We start from the raw sequence: 19,707 nt of genomic DNA on the forward strand, positions 1-19,707 counted from the left end.
TGAAATCGAGGAGGGCTGTGTGGCATAAAGGAGACAGCTGCAGCAAGATCAGGAACAGAAAGAGACCGGGCGACCTGGGGGCCAACAGACCGCGGCTCTCGCGGTCGTCACGTGGCAGCAGACCTTTGGCCTGGAAGGTGCCGGGAAGGGGCATCCCGGGAGAGGCGCCCTTGACCGGCAGACGCCGAAGGAGTGGGACACATCTCTGGCTGGGGAGGGGGCGCAGTGCCCATAGGAGAAGGTGTGGGAGCCGCAGGGGAGGGGGGGAGGAGAGGGGTCCGGGATGGGGGTAAGGAAGGGGGAGGAAGGAGTGAAGATGTAACCAAGGCGTAACTAGATGTCATGGACACAGGGTGCAGTCGTGCATATTTCTTACGGGCCTCTGTGTAGGTTAAACGATCGAGGGACTTATACTCCTGTATCTTTTTTTCTTTCTTATATACTGGGCAATCTGGTGAACGTGGAGAATGACTACCATGACAATTTACACATACAGGAGGGGGAACACAGGGACTCCCCTCATGGAGTGGACGTCCACAGTCACCACAGAGAGGGGCCTGGGAACAGCGAGAAGACATATGACCAAAACGCAAGCACTTAAAACACCTCATAGGAGGTGGGATGTACGGCTTCACATTACAGCGATAGACCATAATCTTAACTTTCTAAGGGAGGATGTCCCCTTCAAAGGCCACGATAAAGGCACCAGTATCAATACGATTGTCTTTAGGACCCTTCTGAACACGCCGAACAAAGTGAACACCCCGCAGTCCGAGATTGTCCCGAAGTTCCTCATCAGTTTGAAGGATGAGGTCCCTGTGAAAAATCACACCTTGTACCATATTTAGAGACTGGTGAGGGGTAATGGACACAGGAATTGTGCCAAGATGGGTACAGGCACGAAGGGCTGCAGATTGGGCAGCTGAAGCAGTTTTTATCAGCAACGAACCCAACTGCATCTTGCTCAGGGAGTCCACTTTGCCAAACTTGTCTTCAATGTGTTCCACAAAGAATAAAGGTTTGACACTGGTGAAAGTATCACCATCAGTCCTGGTGCAAACTAGCCAGGGGGTAGACATGGAAGGGAAGGCCGAAGGGGCAAGAGAAGCAGCACTTGAGGAATCAGTTCCACGCAGAGAGACGGCCACAGAAGAACGGCCAGAGTTTTGGACCCGTATGCGTTTCATTTGCATAGTGTCCACCCTGATACCACCCACTCCAATCAGGGGCTCTCCTCACAGGCGCCACCCAGCCACAGCAAGGGCCGTCTGGCACGGCAGCCATTGCCGGGAGTTCCGATGCTCCAGGATGACGAGCAACCACTCCAAGGCATGCACGAGGTGGTCACAGCTCAGGTATCAGAAGTGTGATCCCTGTGTGTTCAGGGGGCTCAACCAAAAGGGTACATAGCGACCCCACCACACGGGCTGGCTACCGTGCTGGCTATGCACCCTAGTATCAGACAACGACGTGAAAGAAAAGGTGGAATGTACTAGGAGGGCACACGTCGGAGACACTAGGTAAGGTGCTCTTACCCAAATGGCTCACACTATGGAGGAGAAATTTTGTAATGGAGGTCAAACCCCAGAGGGGGACCAAGGAATGCCAAAAGGAAAGGAGCAAGGAGGGGAAAGGAGTGGAAGGGAAAGGAAATGCAGCCCTGGAGAGAAAGAAGGCTGCAATGGCTTGGGGCCCCGTGCTCGCCATGCACGTATCCACAAAAGAATTGTGGACCCCCTGGGGGGGTCCGGGAAAGTCCCCCATTCGGATCTCCGGGAGGGGACTGCCAAGGGGGAGGTTACCATGAGAAAAAGATTGAATAATCAATGAAAGGATAACGTTCTACGAGTCGGGGTGTGGAATGTCAGAAGCTTGATCGTGGTAGGGAAGCTAGAAAATCTGAAAAGGGAAATGCAAAGGCTCAATCTAGATATAGTAGGGGTCAGTGAAGTGAAGTGAAAGGAAGACAAGGATTTCTGGTCAGATGAGTATTGGGTAATATCAACAGCAGCAGAAAATGGTATAATGGGTGTAGGATTCATTATGAATAGGAAGGTAGGGCAGAGGGTGTGTTATTGTGAACAGTTCAGTGACCGGGTTGTTATAATCAGAATCGACAGCAGACCAACACCGACAACGATAGTACAGGTATACATGCCGACGTCGCAAGCTGAAGATGAACAAATAGAGAAAGGGTATGAGGATATTGAAAGGGTAATGCAGTATGTAAAGGGGGATGAAAATCTAATAGTCATGGGCGACTGGAATGCAGTTGTAGGGGAAGGAGTAGAAGAAAAGGTTACAGGAGAATATGGGCTCGAGACAAGGAATGAAAGAGGAGAAAGACTAATTGAGTTCTGTAACAAGTTTCAGCTAGTAATAGCGTATACCCTGTTCAAGAATCACAAGAGGAGGAGGTATACTTGGAAAAGGCCAGGAGATAGAGGAAGATTTCAATTAGATTACATCATGGTCAGACACAGATTCTGAAATCAGATACTGGATTTTAAGGCATACCCAGGAGCAGATATAGACTCACATCACAATATAGTAGTGATGAAGAGTAGGCTGAAGTTCAAGACAGTCAGGAAGAATCAATACGCAGAGAAGTGGGATACGGAAGTACTAAGGAATGACGAGATACATTTGAAGTTCTCTAACACTATAGATACAGCAATAAGGAATAGTGCAGTAGGCAGTACAGTTGAAGAGGAATGGACATCTCTATAAAGGGCCATCCCAGAAGTTGGGAAGGAGAACATAGGTACAAAGAAGGTAGCTGCGAAGAAACCATGGGTAACAGAAGAAATACTTCAGTTGATTGATGAAAGGAGGAAGTACAAACATGTTCCGGGAAAATCGGGAATACAGAAATACAAGTCACTGAGGAATGAAATAAATAGGAAGTGCGGGGCAGCTAAGATGAAATGGCTGCAGGAAAAATGTGAAGACATCGAAAAAAATATGATTGTCGGAAGGACAGACTCAGCGTACAGGAAAGTCAAAACAACCTTTGGTGACATTAAAAGCAACGGTGGTAACATTAAGAATGCAACAGGAATTCCACTGTTAAATGCAGAGGAGAGAGCAGATAGGTGGAAAGAATACATTGAAAGCCTCTATGAGGGTGAAGATTTGTCTGATGTGATAGAAGAAGAAACAGGAGTCGATTTAGAAGAGATAGGGTATCCAGTATTAGAATCTTAATTTAAAAGAGCTTTGGAGGACTTACGGTCAAATAAGGCATAAGGGATAGATAACATTCAATCAGAATTTCTAAAATCATTGGGGGAAGTTGCAACAAAATGACTATTCACGTTGGTGGTTAGAATATGAGTCTGGCAATATAACCATCTGACGTTCGGAAAAGCATCATCCACACAATTCCGAAGACAGCAAGAGCTGACTAGTGCGAGAATTATTGCACAATCAGCTTAACAGCTCATGCATCAAAGCTGCTTACAAGAATAATATACAGAAGAATGGAAAAGAAAACTGAGAATGCGCTAGGTGACGATCAGTTTGGCTTTAGGAAAAGTAAAGGGACGAGAGAGGCAATTCTGACGTTACAGCTAATAATGGAAGCAAGGTTAAAGAAAAAATCAAGACACTTTCATAGGGTTTGTCGACCTGGAAAAAGGGTTCGACAATATGAAATGGTGCAAGCTGTTCGAGATTCTGAATAAAGTAGGGGTAAGCTATATGGAGAGATAGGTCATATACAATATGTACAACAACAAAGAGGGACTAATAAGAGTGGATGATCAAGAACGAAGTGCTCGTGTTAAGAAGGGTGTAAGACAAGGCTGTAGCCTTTCGTCCCTGCTCTTCAATCTGTATATCGGGGAAGCAATGATAGAAATAAAAGAAAGGTTCAGGAGTGGAATTAAAATACAAGGTGAAAGGATATCAATGATACGATTCGCTGATGACATTGCTATCCTGAGTGAAAGTGAAGAAGAATTAAATGATCTGCTGAACGAAATGAACAGTCTAATGAGTACACAGTATGGGTTGAGAGTAAATCGGAGAAAGACGAAGGTAATGAGAAGTAGTAGAAATGAGAACAGCGAGAAACTTATCGGGATTGATGGTCACGAAGTCAATGAAGTTAAGGAATTCTGCTACCTAGGCAGTAAAATAACCAATGATGGACGGAGCAAGGACGACATCAAAAGCAGACTTGCTATGGCAAAAAAGCCATTTCTGGCCAAGAGAGGTCTACTAATATCAAATACCGGCCTTAATTTGAGGAAGAAATTTCTGAGGATGTACGTTTGGAGTACAGCATTGTATGGTAGTGAAACATGGACTGTGGGAAAACCAGAACAGAAGAGAATCTAAGCATTTGAGATGTGGTGCTATAGACGAATGTTGAAAATTAGGTGGACTGATAAGGTAAGAAATGAGGAGGTTCTACGCAGAATCAGAGAGGATAGGAATATGTGGAAAACACTGATAAGGAGAAGGGACAGGATGATAGGACATCTGCTAAGACATGAAGGAATGACTTCCATGGTACTAGAGGGAGCTGTAGAGGAAGACAGAGATTGGAATATGTCAAGCAAATAATTGAGGACGTAGGTTGCAAGTGCTACTCTGAGATGAAGGGGTTAGCACAGGAAAGGAATTTGTGGTGGGCCGCGCCAAACCAGTCAGTAGACTGATGACAAAAAAAACTTGAAAATTATGGAGAGCAGTGCAATGTAACCAAAACCTGGTAATGCTCCACGACTGCTGCCATGGCTGCCAGATGAGTAGGACTCATTAATAGGAGAATAGGTGAGGGAATGTGTTACTTTGAACAAGACAGTGAAAAATTTTTTCTTTTATGGAAACTGACAGTAAAGCCATGCCAACAAGAGTAATTCAAGTATACATCCAGATGTCACAGGTAGATAGATAGATAGAGAGAGAGAGAGAGAGAGAGAGAGAGAGAGAGAGAGAGAGAGAGAGAGAGAGAGAGAGAAATGAATGGGAAATTGAATAATTAAAGGAGAGTGAAATTCAATAATCTTGAGTGACTGGGAAGCAGAAGTAGGGGAACAAATAGAAGGTAAGGTTACAGGAGAATTGGGGCTTGGTAGTAGGAATGAGGGAGGAGGAAGACAGTTTCAACTGGTAACCACAAAGTCATAAGAGAAGATATACCTGGAAAGTCTAGAGACATGGGTAGGTACCAGCTGGATTATATCATGGTCAGGCAGATTCCAAAATTGGTTATAACATTATAAAGCATTCTGAGAAGCAGACAGACTGAATACATTTCAGTAACAATGAAGAGTAAGTTGAAATCAAAGGGAACTGTCAGAAAGAATCAAACTGAAAATAAATTGTGAACTGAAGTAGTCTAAAGTTATAGATACTGTGATGAACACCAGAGTAGGCAGTTCAATAAAAAATGGATGAACATCTCCAAATATCACAGAAGTTGGATGGATTGATGCAGGTACAAGCAAGATAACCGAAGAAAGCTTGAGGTAACCGAAGAAAGCTTGAGGTAACCGAAGAAAGCTTGAGGTAACCGAAGAAAGCTTGAGGTAACCGAAGAAAGCTTGAGGTAACCGAAGAAAGCTTGAGGTAACCGAAGAAAGCTTGAGGTAACCGAAGAAAGCTTGAGGTAACCGAAGAAAGCTTGAGGTAACCGAAGAAAGCTTGAGGTAACCGAAGAAAGCTTGAGGTAACCGAAGAAAGCTTGAGGTAACCGAAGAAAGCTTGAGGTAACCGAAGAAAGCTTGAGGTAACCGAAGAAAGCTTGAGGTAACCGAAGAAAGCTTGAGGTAACCGAAGAAATATTTCAGCTTATCAATGGAAGAACGAACTACAACATCATAAACACAGCAATAAAAGTAACTTAAAAATGACAAAACTGGAAGTGTCATGAAAGTAAAGTTACATAGCTGCAGGAAAAGTGAGTGTACAACATGAATTCAGAAGAAGAATTTAGAATAAGTAAGGATGACTCAGGGAAGTTTAATGGTTTTGGAAGATACGTGGACCAATAAGACTGATAGTATAGCAAACATTCCTTCAGAATTTTTAAATTCATTGGGTAAGTGGTAATCAAATGACTATTCAGTTCGGTGTAAAGAATATTTGAGACTGGAGGCATACCACTACCTCCATGATACCATGTGTGGGTAAGTGTAAAAACTGTCATACAATCTGTTCAACTCATGAATCAAAGTTGCTGACGAGAATAATATACAGAAGAATGGGAAAAAACTAAGGAACTGTTAGAAAATTATCAGTTTGGCTTTCAGAAAAATAAGAGGACTAGAAAGGTCATAATGCAGTTGCATTTGAGAACGAAAGCAAGACTTAAACATCAGAAAACATTTATATAGGGTTCATCATCCCAAAGAAAGTGCTTCACAATGCAATAATATTCAAAATTCTCTGGAAAATATGTAACAAATAAAACTATTTTTGACAAAATAATTTAACAGAACACACACATAAAAAAAGATTGTAATTAGGCAAGCTTTCAGATCCAGTGGCTCACCCTCCAGACAGAGGGGTTGAAGGAGAAGGAAGAGGGGTGAAGGAGGAGGACTTGAGAGGTCTAGAAAAAGGAATAGATTTTGGGAAAGTCACCCGGTACTGCATATCAGGGGAGACTTAGTGCACTGGATGAGATTTGAAAAACTGAGAGCTCAAATGTGGGAGACAGTGTAGTATGCATGACAGAGATCACTACTAAAACATAATGCATGAATTAATAAGAGTGAAAAGCTACATGAATTGTACACAACAGAGGTGGGAGGGGTTCTTTAAAAATACACAGGTAAGATACTGAAAGATGTAGGAAACTAAAACAGAACGGAGGAAAGAGTAGTTACTGTGAAGAAATGATGAGGTGGAGGTAATTAACGTAAATGAAGACCAGGTGGGTGGCAAAAACCAAGGACATGTTGAAGCATTAGTACCCACCTGTGGAGTTCTGAGAAACTTGTGTCTGGGGGAAGAATCCAGATGGCGCATGTGATGAAAAAGGCATAGAGGTCACGATTGTCATGTTGTAGATCTGCAACAGGATATTGTGTATTGCCAGTAAACCCCTCTGCCTATGCCCATTCATCCTAATTGATAATTTGGTAATAGTCTTGTCAATGTGAAAGGCCAAACAGTGTTTCCATAACAAGTGGTCTATGACATGTCATTGCATGGGTGGCTCTCCCTTTGGTAGTATATATTTTCCAGTTATAGGGCTGCTAAAGGTGGTGGTAGGAGGGTGCACAGGTCAAGTCTTGCAGTGGGGACAGTCACAGAGGTCAGAGCCATAGGTTAGGGAGATGGTGTGGAAGGAGCATAGGGTCCGACAAGAATATTGTGGAGATAGGGAGCGCAACGAAAGCTATTCTAGATGTGGTGGGCAAAATTTCAGATGGAATGAATCTAATTTCAAGGCACGATTTTAGGGGGGTCATGACATTCTTGATGTAGCTAATTAATACATTTGTTGTTGTTGTTGTTGTTGTTTTCAGTCCTGACACTGGTTTGATGCAGCTCTCCATGCTACTCTATCCTGTGCAAGCTTCTTCATCTCCCAGTACCTACTGCAACCTACATCCTTCTGATTCTGCTTGGTGTATTTATCTCTGTCTCCCTCTACAATTTTTACCCTCCACACTGCCCTCCAATACTAAATTGGTGATCCCTTGATCCCTCAGAACATGTCCTACCAATCGATCCCTTCTTCTAGTCAAGTTGTGCCACAAACTTCTCTTCTCCCCAATCCCAATCAATACCTCCTTATTAGTTATGTGATCTACCCATCTAATCTTCAGCATTCTTCTGTAGCACCACATTTCGAAATCTTCTATTCTCTTCTTGTCTAAACTATTTATTGTCCATATTTCACTTCCATACATGGCTGCACTCCATACAAATACTTTCAGAAACGACTTCCTGACACTTAAATCTATACTCGATGTTAACAAATTCCTCTTCTTCAGAAACGCTTTCCTTGCCACTGCCAGTCCATATTTTATATCCTCTCTACTTCAACCATCATCAGTTATTTTGCTCCCCAAATAGCAAAACTCCTTTACTACTTTAAGTGTCTCATTTCCTAATCTAATTCCCTCAGCATGACCTCATTTAATCTGACTACATTCCATTACCCTCATTTTGCTTTTGTTGATGTTCATCTTATATCCTCCTTTCAAGACACTATCCATTTCATTGAACTGCTCTTCCAAGTCCTTTGCTGTCTCTGACAGATTTACAATGTCATCGGCAAAGTTTTTATTTCTTCTCCAAGGATTTTAATACCTACTCCAAATTTATCTTTTGCTTCCTTTACTGCTTGCTCAATATACAGATTGAATAACATCGGGGAGAGGCTGCAACCCTGTCTCACTCCATTCCTAACAACTGCTTCTCTTTCATGCCCCTCAACTCTTATAACTGCCATTTGGTTTCTATACAAAATGTAAATAGCCTTTCACTCCTTGTATTTTACCCCTGCCGCCTTCAGAATTTGAAAGAGTATTCCAGTCAACATTGTCAAAAGCTTTCTCCAAGTCTACAAATGCTAGAAACGTAGGTTTGCCTTTCCTTAATCCAGCTTCTAAGATAAGTCGTAGGGTCAGTATTGCCTCACGTGTTCCCATATTTCTATGGAATCCAAACTGATCTTCCTCAAGGTCGGCTTCTACTAGTTTTTCCATTTGTCTGTAAAGAATTCACGTTAGTATTTTGCAGCCATGACTTATTAAACTGGTAGTTCAGTAATTTTCACATCTGTCAACACCTGCTTTCTTTGGGATTGGAATTATTATATTCTTCTTGAAATCTGAGGGTATTTTGCCTGTCTCATACATCTTGCTCACTAGATGGTAGAGTTTTGCCAGGACTGGCTCTCCCGAGGCTGTCAGTAGTTCTAATGGAAGGTTATCTACTCCCAGAGCCATGTTTCGACTCAGGTATTTCAGTGCTCTGTCAAACTCTTCATGCAGAATCATATCTCCTATTTCATCATCATCTACATCCTCTCCCATTTCCACAATACTGTCCTCAAGTACATCACCTTTGTATAGACCCTCTTTACAGGGTGTTACAAAAAGGTACGGCCACACATACAAAGAAAGAAAATATGTTATGTGGACATGTGTCCGGAAACTCTTACTTTCCATGTTAGAGCTCATTTTATTACTTCCCTTCAAATCACATTAATCATGGAATGGAAACACACAGCAACAGAACGTACCAGCATGACTTCAGACACTGTTACAGGAAATGTTCAAAATGTCCTCCATTAGCGAGGATACATGCATCCACCCTCCGTCACATGGAATCCCTGATGTGCTGATGCAGCCCTGGAGAATGGTCTATTGTATCACAGCCGTCCACAATACGAGCACGAAGAGTCTCTACTTTTGGTACCCTGGGGTTGCGTAGACAAGAGCTTTCAAGTGCCCCCATAAATGAAAGTCAAGAGGGTTGAGGTCAGGAGAGCGTGGAGGCCATGGAATTGGTCTGCCTCTACCAATCTATCAGTCACCAAATCTGTTGTTGAGAAGCATACGAACACTTCAACTGAAATGTGCAGGAGCTCCATCGTGCATGAACCACGTGTCGTACTTGTAAAGGCGCATGTTCTAGCAGCACAGGTAGAGTATCCCGTATGAAATCATGATAACGTGATCCATTGAGCGTAGGTGGAAGAACATGGGGCCCAATCAAGACATCACCAACAATGCCTGCCCAAACGTTCACAGAAAATCTCTGTTGATGACGTGATTGCACAATTGCGTGTGGATTTACATCAGCCCACAAATGTTGATTGTGAAAATTTACAATTTGATCACGTTGGAATGAAGCCTCATCTGTAAAGAGAACATTTGCACTGAAATGAGGATTGACAGTTTGTTGGATGAACCATTCGCAGAAGTGTACCCGTGGAGGCCAATCAGCTGCTGATAGTGCCTGCACACGCTGTACATGGTACGGAAACAACTGGTTCTCCTGTAGCACTCTCCATACAGTGACGTGGGTGGTCAATGTTGTTGTTGTTTTTTTTTTTTTTTTTTTGGTTGGGTTTAAGGGCGCTCAACTGCTGAGGTCATTAGCGCCCAGTCACTGTTGTTAGAGCACATGGAATCTGGTAAAACTCAAGGGGATGGAGGGGACACCAGAAGGACCTGACAAAGATGCAGACAAAATAAGTAAAAAGATTAAATGTCTTTGGACAAGCCAGTTAAAGTTATAAAACGCAGAATACGAGCAGCTGCTCGAGCGTCATCAGCTAAAACATCCGGTAAAGTAGATGGCAGGGACAGGACAACACGAAATTGACTAAAATGGGGACACGACAATAAAACATGGTGCACTGTTAATGCCTGACCACAAGGGCACTGCGGGGCTGGGTCACCGGAGAGCAGGTAGCAGTGGCTAAACCGGCAATGCCCAATCCGCAACCTGGTCAGAAGGACCTCCTCGCGCCGAGATGGTTGGGAGGATGTTGTCCAAGCAGTTGGTAGCGGTTTTACTGCCCGGAGCTTGTTTCCTTGGAGGGATGACCAAGCATCCCACCACAACGACACAAGCCTCTTACAGACATCCCCACGAACGTCGGATGACTGGACACAATGGGAGGCTGGCTGAGGCAGGAGGACTGCAGCCTTGGCTGCAGCATCCGCAGCCTCATTCCCAGGCACTCCCACATGTCTGGGAACCCACAGAAAGCTGACAGAACCACCGTTATCAGCGAAAGAATGGAGGGACTGCTGTATCCGTTGAATCAAGGGATGGACCGGATAGGGAGCTCCAAGGCTCTTAAGAGCACTGAGTGAGTCAGAGCAGAGTACATATGATGAATGGTGGTGGCGGCGGGCATACTGAACGGCCTGATGGAGAGCAAAACGCTCAGCCGTAAAGCTGGAACATTGGTCGAGGAGCCGGTATTTAAATGTGGCGGCCCCGATGACAAAGGCACAGCCGACACCATCGTCAGTTTTGGAGCCATTGGTGTAAATAAAGGTGTGACCGGCAAGTCGAGCACGAAGTTCGGCAAACCGTGAGCAATACATTGCAGCCGGAGTACCATCCTTCGGGAGTGAGCTGAGGTCGAGATAAATATGAACCGGAGCCTGGAGCCAAGGTGGTGTCGGGCTCTCACCCTCTCTGAAGGTGGTAGGGAGGGCAAAATCCAATTGTTGAAGCAGGCGACGGAAGCGGACTCCGGGGGGCAGCAGGGCAGACACATACAACCCGTACTGACGGTCGAGAGAATCGGCGAAGAAGGACTTGTAAGAGGGGTGGTCGGGCATAGACGACAGCCGGCAGGCATACCAACACAGCAGTACGTCGCGCCGGTAGGTCAATGGTAACTCGGCAGCTTCAGCATAAAGACTCTCGACAGGACTAGTGTAGAAGGCTCCGGTCGCAAGACGTATCCCCTGATGGTGGATGGAGTTGAGCCGGCGTAAGAGGGACGGCCAAGCGGACGAGTAGACGAAGCTCCCATAATCCAGCTTCGATCGGACTATGGACCGATACAAGCAAAGCAGGACAGTGCGATCCGCTCCCCAAGATGAACCGCTAAGAACTCTGAGGACATTAAGGGAACGTGTACAACGGGCTGCCAAATAAGAGACATGTGGAGACCAACACAGTTTCCTGTCCAACGTGAGCCCTAGAAACTTAGTTGTGTCCACGAATGGGAGAACAACGGGACCGAGATGTAAGGATGGCGGAAGGAACGCTTTATATCACCAAAAGTTGATACAAACCGTCTTTTCTTCAGAGAACCGGAAGCCATTTGCCACGCTCCATGAGTAGAGGCTGTCTAGACAATGCTGAAGGCAGCGCTCCAGGAGGCATGTTCTCTGGGCACTGCAGTAGATCACGAAGTCATCGACAAAGAGAGAGCCTGAGACATTAGGTGGAATGCAATCCATAATTGGATTGATCGCGATGGCAAAAAGGGCTACGCTCAAGACGGAGCCCTGAGGCACTCCATTCTCCTGGAGGAAGACGTCGGACAATACGGAACCCACACATACCCTGAACTTTCGATCTGTTAAAAAGGAATCAATAAAAATGGGCAGGTGACCGCGTAGACACCACCTGTGCATAGTGCGGAGGATACCTCCTCTCCAACAGGTGTCATAAGCCTTCTCCAAGTCTAAGAACACGGCTACCATTTGGCGCCTTTGCAAAAAGTTGTTCATGATGAATGTCGACAAGGTCACGAGTTGGTCAACAGCGGAGCGGCGGCGACGAAAGCCGCATTGGACATTAGTAAGTAGCCGTCGAGATTCAAGAATTCAGACTAACCGAGCATTAACCATGCGCTCCATCACCTTACAGACACAGCTTGTAAGAGAAATGGGGTGGTAACTAGAAGGAAGGTGTCTATCCTTCCCGGGTTTGGGTATAGGAACAACAACGGCGTCACGCCAACGCATGGGGACTTGACCTTCGGTCCAGACGCGATTGTAGGTACGGAGAAGGAAGCTTTTGCCCGCCGGAGAAAGGTGTGCCAGCATCTGAACGTGAATGGCAACCGGCCCCGGAGCAGAGGACCGGGACAGTGCAAGCGCACGTTCGAGTTCCCGCATAGTAAAGGGGGCATTATAGGTTTCCAGATTCAGCGAGTGGAAGGAAGGTCGCCGAGCCTCTTCTGCCTCTTTCCTGGGAAGGAAGGCAGGATGGTAATGGGCGGAGCTTGAAACCACCTCGAAAAAGCGGCCAAAGGCGTTGGAGACAGCCACCGGATCAACAAGGACCGCATTACCTGAGGTCAGGCCAGGTACTGAGGAGTGGGCCTTAATGCCCGACAGCCGGCGCAGGCTACCCCAAACGACGGAAGAGGGAGTAAAACTGTTAAAGGAGCCGGTGAAAGAGGCCCAACAAGCTTTTTTGCTGTCTTTGATGACTCTACGGCACTGCACTCGGAGTCGTTTGTTTCCAATACAATTCGCCAACGTAGGATGGCGGCGAAAGGTGCGTAAAGCACGTCGTCGAGCACGGATAGCGTCCCTACAAGCCTCGTTCCACCAGGGGACGGAAACGCGACGTGAAGAAGTAGTACGAGGAATGGAACGTTCGGCAGCATGGAGGATAACAGCCGTGAGGTATTCGACCTGACTGTCACAACTGGGAAAATCGTGGTCCGGAAAGGTCACCAGGGATGAGTAAAGTCCCCAGTCAGCTTTCAGTATGTTCCAGATCGAAGGACGTGGGGATGGGGTGTGGTGCAGGAGACGAACGACACAGGGGAAGTGGTCGCTCGAATAGGTGTCAGAAAGGACATACCACTCGAACCGACGGGCAAGAGTGGTAGAACATATCGAGAGGTCCAAGTGGGAGTAGGTATGAGTGGAGTCCGAGAGGAAAGTCGGGGCGCCGGTATTGAGGCAGACAAGATTGAGATGGTTGAAGACATCTGCCAAGAGTGAGCCTCGTGGACAGGATGCAGGAGAGCCCCAAAGGGGATGATGGGCATTGAAGTTGCCAAACAATAAACACGGCGGGGGAAGCTGAACAATCAGGTGCATCATGTCAGCCCGACTAACAGCAGACGACGGTGGAGTGTAGATGGTACAAACTGAAAAAGTAAAAGCAGAAAGAGTAATGCAGACAGCTATTGCTTGGAGTGGGGTGGTCAATGGGATGGGATGGTAATAGACGTCATCCCGAATGAGCAACATGACCCCACCATGAGCTGGGACACCGTCCACAGGGGTGATGTCATACCGCTTCGACGTATAGTGGGTAAAGGCAATACGGTCAGTCGGGCGCAACTTGGTTTCCTGGAGTCCAAGGACGAGCGGACAGTGCAGGCGGAGGAGCAGTTGTAATTCCTCCCGATGAGATCGAATACCTCTTATGTTCCAATGAAACAATGCCATCGCTAGTCAAAAAGTTGGGGGAACGAGACGGGGGAAGAGCTGGTCACCTCGACGGCTGCGGAGGGCCAGGTTGCGAGGGAACAACGCTATAACCGACGGGAGGCGGATCCGGTTCCATCGACTGGTCGCCAGCTGCGGCCGCTGTCCCTGGTTGTGTAGGAGGGGCAGCATCATTTGCCGACGAAAGGCCAGCTGAGCACCTGGCAGCAGAGCGTCCCGGCGAAACTGAGGACGGCCAGGAGCGGCGACTCACGGATGGAGCGTCAGTCGAAACGCGCCGGGGTGGAGAGGGGGATAGAGGCTTCTTCTTGGAGGCCTTCTTGGAAGGCCGAGGAGGCACAGGGATGGTGGGCTGGACCCGACGAAGGTCCTCACGCGCGGGGTCCGTTTTGGAACGCCGGACCTCGGAAGCCGGGGTCCGGAACGTTTCCCCGATGGACGCCTGAGAAGAGGATCGCTTCTCAGGTGGCGTGTGGGGAGAAGGAGGAGGAAGGGTGGCCCCTGGGGCAGAGGGGGTGGGGGCCATGGGGGAGGAGGATTTGGAAGTGAGGGATTTGGGAGGCGGAGGCAGAGGCAGAGCCCCCTGATGGGCGGTGGAGGCGGGGGGGGACAGGAGAGGGGTGAGGATACCGCGGAAGGAGTGGACACAACTGAGGCAAACGAAGTGGTCAATGGCACGGGATGGAGGTGGTCGTACTTCTTCCTGGCCTCAGAATAAGACAGCCGATCCAAAGTTTTGATTTCTTGTATCTTCTTCTCCTTCTGATATGCGGGGCAGTCTGAGGATCTAGGCGAGTGGACGCCAGGACAATTAACGCACCGAGGTGGTGGGGTGCATGCATGTTCCTCACGAAGAGGACGTCCACAATCGCCACAGAGGGGCTCAGCCTCACACCGTGATGACATGTGCCCAAAGCGCAAACACCTAAAACAGCGCGTAGGAGGCGGAACGTAGGGTCGCACGTCACACCGGTAGCACATTAACTTTACCTTCTCCGGGAGAACGTCCCCCTCGAAGGCAAGGATAAAGGCCCCAGTGTCGATGCGACGGTCTTTGGGGCCGCGCTGGACTCGCCGGACGAAATGCACGCCTCGGCGCTCCAGGTTGGCCCTGAGCTCCTCATCAGATTGTAGCAGGAGGTCACGATGAAAAATAACCCCCTGCGTTCTATTGAGTGCCAGATGTGGGACAATGGAGACTGGGATGTCCCCTAGGTGGTCGCACGCCTGGAGCGCCACCGACTGTGTGGCGGACGTGGTCTTGATAACAACGGACCCTGAACGCATCTTGCTGAGAGCCTCGATTTCCCCGAAGATGTCCTCAATGTGCTGAACAAAGAACATGGGCTTGGAGGTGGCGAATGTCCCCCCATCGGTTCGAGAATAGACCAAATAGCGGGGGAAGTACTTCGCTCCAAGCCGGCGGGCCTGTCCCTCCTCCCATGGAGTGGCCAAGGGGGAAGGGGCAGGAGAACCAGAACTAGAAACGGTACCTTTTCTTTTGAAAGACTCGGCCGCAGAGCGACCCGATACGTGGTGACGTTTCATCTGCGAAACGTCCGCCCCGATACCACCCACTCCGACCAGGGGCTCTCCCCACGGGCGCCACCCAGCCGCAGCAAGGGCCACCTGGCAGGATGACCATTGCCGGGAGTCCTGATGCCCCAAGGAGACAGGCATCTACTCCTTGGCCGACGTGGGGAGGGTGCAGCTCAGGTATCGGCAGTACGATCCCTGTGTTGTCAGGGGGCTACAACCTAGAGGGTACATGACGACCCCACCACAACGGGCTGGCTACCGTGCTGGATTTCTGGTGCCATGGAAAGTCCATCATGATCGCTGGTGCAGATGGAGATGCACTATGGGCGTAACTGGGACAACCCAAAAGGCGTTTAGGCCCAATTTGAGTAATAGTGGGTATGGTTACAACGCCAGTGCAATGCTGAGTGCCAAGGTCTGAGTGCACTTAGGACCAGTGGTACACCACGTAAGGTGTCCTTCCCCAGAAGGCTCGTACTTCTGTAGAAATTTAGAAAAATGGAGGTCAAACCCCAAGGGGGACCATCACATGGAAGGCCGAAACGGTTGAAACTCCTTTTAGTCGCCTCGTACGACAGGCAGGAATACCTCGGGCCTATTCTTACCCCGGACCCGCAGGGGGCGTGGTCAATGTTACCTTGTATAGCAGCTACTTCTCTGACAGTGACATTAGGGTTATTGTCAACTGCACGAAGAATTGCCTCATCCATTGCAGGTGTCCTTGTCATTCTAGGTCTTCCCCAGTCACGAGTCATAGTCTGGAACATTCTGTGCTCCCTAAGATGCCGATCAATTGCTTCGAACGTCTTCCTGTCGGGACATCTTCATTCTGGAAATCTATCTCGATACAAACGTACCACGCCACGGCTATTGCTCCGTGCTAATCCATACGTCAAATGGGCATCTGCCAACTCCGCAATTTGTAAACATTGTGCTGACTGCAAAACCACGTTCGTGATCGACACTAACCTGTTGATGCTACATACTGATGTGCTTGATGCTAGTACTGTAGAGCAATGAGTCGCATGTCAACACAAGCACTGAAGTCAGCATTACCTTCCTTCAATTGGGCCAACTGGTGGTGAATCCAGGCAGTACAGTACATACTGACAAAACTAAAATGAACTCTAACATGGAAATTAAGCTTTTCCGGACACATGTCCACATAACATCTTTTCTTTATTTGTGTGTGAGGAATGTTTCCTGAAAGTTTGGCCATACCTTTTGTAACACCCTGTATACTCCTTCCACCTTTCTGCTTTCCCTTCTTTGCTTAGAACTGGGTTTACATCTGAGCTCTTTATATTCATACAAGTGATTCTCTTATCTCCAAAAGTCTCTCTAATTTTCCTGTAGGTAGTAGCTATCTTACCCCTAGTGAGATAAGCCTCTACATCCTTACATTTGTCCTCTAGCCATCCCTGCTTAGCCATTTTGCACTTCCTGTCGATCTCATTTTTGAGACATTTGTATTCCTTTTTGCCTGCTTCATTTACTACATTTTTATATTTTCTCCTTTCATCAATTAAATTCAATATTTCTTCTGTTACCCAAGGATTTCTATTATCCCATGTCTTTTTACCTACTTGAACCTCTGCTGCCTTCACTACTTCATCCCTCAAAGCTACCCATTCTTCTTCTTTATTTATTTCCCCCATTCCTGTCAGTTGTTCCCTTATGCTCTCCCTGAAACACTGTACAACCTCTGGTTTGGTCAGTTTATCCAGGTCCCATCTCCTTAGATTCCCACCTTTTTGCAGTTTCTTCAGTTTTAATCTACAGTTCATAGCCAATAGATTGTGGCACAGTCCACATCTGCCCCTGGAAATATCAGACAATTTAAAACCTGGTTCCTAAATCTCTGTCTTACCATTATATCATCTATGAAACCTGTCAGTATATCCAGGCTTCTTCCATGTATACAATCTTCTTTTATGATTCTTGAACCAAGTGTTAGCTATGGTTAAGTTATGCTCTGTGCAAAATTCTACCAGGCAGCTTCCTCTTTCATTTCTTACCCCTAATCCATATTCACCTACTACGTTTCCTTCTCTCCCTTTTCATACTACTGAACTCCAGTCACCAATGACTATTAAATTTTCATCTCCCTTCACTATCTGAATAATTTCTTTTATTTCATCATACATTTCTTCAGTTTCTTCATCATCTGCAGAGCTAGTTGGCATATAAACTTGTACTACTGTAGTAGGCATGGGCTTCGTGTATCTTGGCCACAATAATGCATGCACTATGCAAATTCAAGACCAGGATAGTACTGTGTGACAAGCAGTGTGCTCCAAAGCTGTTTGGATCAGCAGTACCTTCATTGGACATGATGGCCCAGGAAATTGCTTTTGAACTAGGCTGGTGGGGTAACTATGTCCACTGAAGGCTGAGGTGAGAATGGTGGGGTATTGCTGTAAGTAGTCTGCAGCCCAACAAATAGGTTTGCCTTGAATGTCAAGGCTGTATGGGAGCAAACGTTTGACATGGAAAGGAAGAAAACTGTCAATGTAACTACCACTGTTTATTAGTAGGTTTAATTGGACAGAAGTGTGTAGCTGGCCTTCAGTGAGGATGAGATCAAGATTAAGGAAAGTGGCATGGGATTCAGAGTAGGACCATGTGAAATTTAATTGGGAGAAGGTACTCAGATTCCAGGAATTTTAACGACTCCACCTCACCACGAGTCCCTATGGTATAGATGTCATCAATGTATCTAAACCAAACAAGAGGCTGAAGACTTATGGATTCTTGAAAACCTCCTCCAAGTGACCGATGAAAAGGCTGGCTTAGGAAGGAGCCATGCTGGTTCCCATGGCTGTACCCTTTATCTTTTGTATGTCTGCCCCCTCAAAGGTGAAGCAGTTGTTGGTAAGTATGAAGTAGTAACGATGCCATAGGTTTGGCATCAGGTGGGTGCTGACTGAGGAAATGTTCAGCAGCAGACAGACCATGTACGATGGGCGATGTTGGTATAGAGGGAGGTGGTATCAATGGTGACAAGCAAGGTGTGTGTGTGTGGCAGGAGTAGGACAGGCATTGATTTCAGACAATGTAGGCAATGGTTTCAGACAATGTAGGCAATGGTTGCTATCTTTGATACAGGAGGGGAGTCTCTTGTAATATGGGTTGCAGGTGCTGATCAACTAAAGCAGACGGGGGGGGGGGGGGGGGGGGGGAGGGGGGGCAGGGGCAGGATGATTGAGCTTGTGGAGCTTAGGGAGAAGGTAAAAGGTTGGGGCTGGGTGGTTTGGGTGGGGTGAGTTGTTCTATGGATTGAGGTGTTAGTCCTTGTGAGGAGCCTGAGGTTTTAAGGAGGGATTGCAGGTCAGTTTGAATCACAGGGATGGGATCTTGATGGCAGACGCTGTATGGAGAGATGTCAGCTGGCAGAAACTCCTTTTGGTCAAGTACTGCATTGGTACATCCTTTGTCTCCTGGCACAATAATGGAGTTATCAGCTTTTAGGGAATGTAGTGCCTGGAGTTCTGGAGAGGGCAGGTTAGGGTCATGTTGTAGGGACTTAAGGAAGGGTTGTGATGCAATGCTAGATTGAGGAATTCTTGGAAGGGTTGTAAGGGGTGGTCTGAACTGTTTAAGGCAGGGTTCAATGTCAGGTTGCTGTTGGAAAGATTTTGGGATTGGGTTGCAAAGTAATATTTCCAGTTGATATTATATGTTAATGAAAGTAGGTCCTACACAGAAGCAGCATGATCTAATGCAGGTTCAGGGCTGAAAGTGGAACCCCTAGATAATACATATTCATGGGGGGAGTGCTTTAGATGAGAGGTCAAGGACACTGTGCTGTTGTGACTGGTTCTTGTGGTTATGGATTATTCTTAGTCTGGGAGGGAGCAGTGAAGGCTGTGGGGTGTTAAGCAGATCAGCCAAGCTTGGTTTGTAGGAGAGAAGTGGTGGTTGATGGTGTGGCTGTTTCGGGAGATGCAGGGGGACACAAAGGGAAACATCACTGCCCAGATAGTTTAGCAGAAGGTGGGATAGCTTTTTGAGGTGAAGTCTGGCATGCTATGGAAGCCTGAAGTTGGCTTGGTGGATGATACCATCAAAGGAAGCATGAGGGATAGATATGAACAGGGTTTTGTAGGAGGAGAGACATCTGGTGGAGTGGAAATTGGCCGATGAGGCACATAGGTCACAGAATATCTGGGTAAGAGCAAGAGATTACTGTACTTTAAACAGTAATTTATGAATTTGTATACAACAATTTACAGTTCATTACACTGTATGGCCTTCTACTGATAGTCAAATTTGTGAATAAATTGGGGAAAGACTATTTTCTTTC

At 46.8% G+C, this 19,707-nt stretch overlaps 1 protein-coding gene across 1 annotated transcript in view; it reads right to left on the reverse strand.

Moving 5' to 3' along the window:
• Window positions 1-19,707, reverse strand: part of LOC126106192 (ankyrin repeat and SOCS box protein 3-like) — a 126,413-nt gene that overhangs the window by 41,595 nt on the left and 65,111 nt on the right. The gene's annotated exons all lie outside the window — the stretch shown is intronic.

Source organism: Schistocerca cancellata, chromosome 10, assembly GCF_023864275.1.
Source record: "Schistocerca cancellata isolate TAMUIC-IGC-003103 chromosome 10, iqSchCanc2.1, whole genome shotgun sequence".
Lineage (NCBI taxonomy): Eukaryota > Metazoa > Arthropoda > Insecta > Orthoptera > Acrididae > Schistocerca > Schistocerca cancellata.